General features: G+C 37.2%; 1 protein-coding gene across 2 annotated transcripts in view; it reads right to left on the bottom strand.

Moving 5' to 3' along the window:
* LOC138003742 (death-inducer obliterator 1-like) overlaps positions 1–2,500 on the bottom strand; it is a 41,731-nt gene that overhangs the window by 34,022 nt on the left and 5,209 nt on the right. The gene's annotated exons all lie outside the window — the stretch shown is intronic.

Raw genomic sequence — 2,500 nt, 5'->3', positions numbered from 1 at the left:
CGACTACGACTGATGGTGCAATCGGAAATTTCCTCTCTTTGATAGAAATCGACTGAATGGTAAAAGGTCACCATTGTACCCCATCCCTACTTCTTACAAGATCAGATCTGTGCAGTGCTACTATTGTTACTTTCGATTATTCCAAAAAAAATTCCTTTACATCAGCTTGTAAACAGGCCATTTCGCAAAATGAATAATTTCCTTTCAAGATACATTGAAAAAGGAAAGGAACTTTATTTAAGCGCCTTGCCGTTCTAGCGCAAGAGCACCAATTTGGACACTGTAAACTGAAATTAACAATTAATGCAAATCAAGTCAAATGTTGGCTTTCGAAGAGAGGGGAAACTGGAGTACCCAGAAGAAACCTCTTGGTGCATAGTAAAGAACCAACAAACTCAGCCCACATGATGCCACATCTGGGAATCGAACCCGGGTCACATTGGTGGGAGGCGAGTGCTCTCACAACTGTGCCATTCCTGCACCCCTAAAGTTCATTAACATCGTAACAGTACAAAATAATAACCCATGTACCATTGTAACATTGGACAACCATGTTATGATCAATTGACACCTGTCAAAACAAGATATCTGCCGACCAGTATCATGTGACCATATTGTAGGCTCAAGCTTAGAGCTCACTGAGGTCAACTGTTTTTTTTTGTGAAGTTGACCATTGACCAGGTACTGGTTTTCGATTGGATTGCAGGCTCAAACCAGGTTAACTCACCTAAACATAAACAAGGCTTCACTTTTCGCGCACTTTCTGTGGCTCGACGTGGCTACACGGCCATACTATGTCAACTATAGTTCTTACATAGTGAACACTTTTCGTGTTCAGATGGAAAAGGGTTTGGAAAATGTTTTCTTTCTGCATTTTTCGCTGGTTTTAATCCAGTCTGACATATCATGATAGCTGTGGTCCACACTCGTAGCTACACAGATATTCAAGTCAAGCATCGGAGGGATATAAAATTACAGCTGAGTGTTTATTTTTAATTGTTTAGAGGTGCTTTTTTTCTGTATTGTAATTTTTGGCACGTCTTTAGAAGCTACATGTATGATAAGGTTACATGATGCCGGGAGGACCTATGACTAGAACAGAAACGAAAGAAGAGAGAAAGAGATCGACAACGACAAAACAGAATACCAGTAATAGTCCACACTTAAGGGAAGAAGTTAATCCACAAATTCTTTCCTTGGGCACTAAACCGTTTGTCATTTTTATAGCTGCGTTATTTAAAGCGGATGCGTCTTAAAGGAGTGGTTTTATCGGTTTTTCCTTTGTTCAGGAATGAAACCCGAACTTTTATTCTCAACTGGAATTAAATAACAATTATCTGTACTCTTTTTGGAAAAAAAGTTGATTTGTTTGTTTGTTTTCCTCTAAAATGCGAGCAAACAAGTGCTTTTTTAATCATTTGCCCAACTGCTTTTTAGATGTGCCTTGAAAATGACAAGAAAATTTTGCCCATGTTATAAACATGTAATTGCAATGAGTTCTCATAAAATTAGGGCAAAATGTCACTTGCTTGTGTTTTCAGAAGTTTGTTTACAGCACCTAAAGGTAATTTAGTGTTGGAGCGGATCTTGTTTGAAGTTCATCTTTTCTTGGTTGCATTGCCGTATTTTGCCAATTCTTGTTCCAAGCCAAGCTGGTGTGTTTCAATGACATACTGTACATCAAAATATGAATGATCTCGTTTTCAGAGATAAAGTGGAATAAAGTACATCAGTAAAACTCTTTTTTGACCTTAAACTGACAAAGATTTTTGATAGTTTCTAATTTTAGCATGATTTGTATTGGCTGGGTATTGACAGTTGACTCTGAAATGGCTTTTTCCCTTTTCCATTCACTCACTGAGGGTGTTCTTGTTTTCTTTTAAAACTCAGGCAGTTCAAGAAAATTCATTGCCAGACTGGTGAATTCCAAAGTAAATTTCACTCAAAAAACTGATATAGCACTCATCACTTAGTGATTCATGCGATATTGGTTTTTAGCGTGAAATTTACTGTGGATTTCACTAGTTAGGCAAATAACTTTTCTATAGAAGAAAGCAAAGGAAATGATTTAACCCATTGATTCCCAGGGGTTCCCCATTAATGAGTAAAATTGTCTGGTTAGACAGAGTGAAATGCTAAGTCTGGCTGGTTTAGGCTGTTTGGATGTCAAAGGGTTAAAAAAATTAAACCAGGGGATAAATTTGAACTACAACATACATGTACAATATAATTTAAGATGATTTGCTACAAACCTAAATGTTAACACAATGTTCCTGTTTCATTCCTTGCAAGCTCTAACTACTGGCAATTGCACAATACATACAGCGTACATGTACGCTGTATATACATGTACTGATGGGAAGTGGGAAATGACTTTTCCCCCTAATTTCTGGTTAGTTAACTCTTAAGCATGGTACATCAACATGTAATATCCTGCCTTTGTTACAGTACATGTATATGCACCAAAACTGAAAACATAAACCAAATAGCAAAAAGTCAT

This window comes from Montipora foliosa, chromosome 5, assembly GCF_036669935.1.
Source record: "Montipora foliosa isolate CH-2021 chromosome 5, ASM3666993v2, whole genome shotgun sequence".
NCBI classification, from domain to species: domain Eukaryota; kingdom Metazoa; phylum Cnidaria; class Anthozoa; order Scleractinia; family Acroporidae; genus Montipora; species Montipora foliosa.
This window is presented reverse-complemented; position numbering and strand designations above follow the sequence as displayed.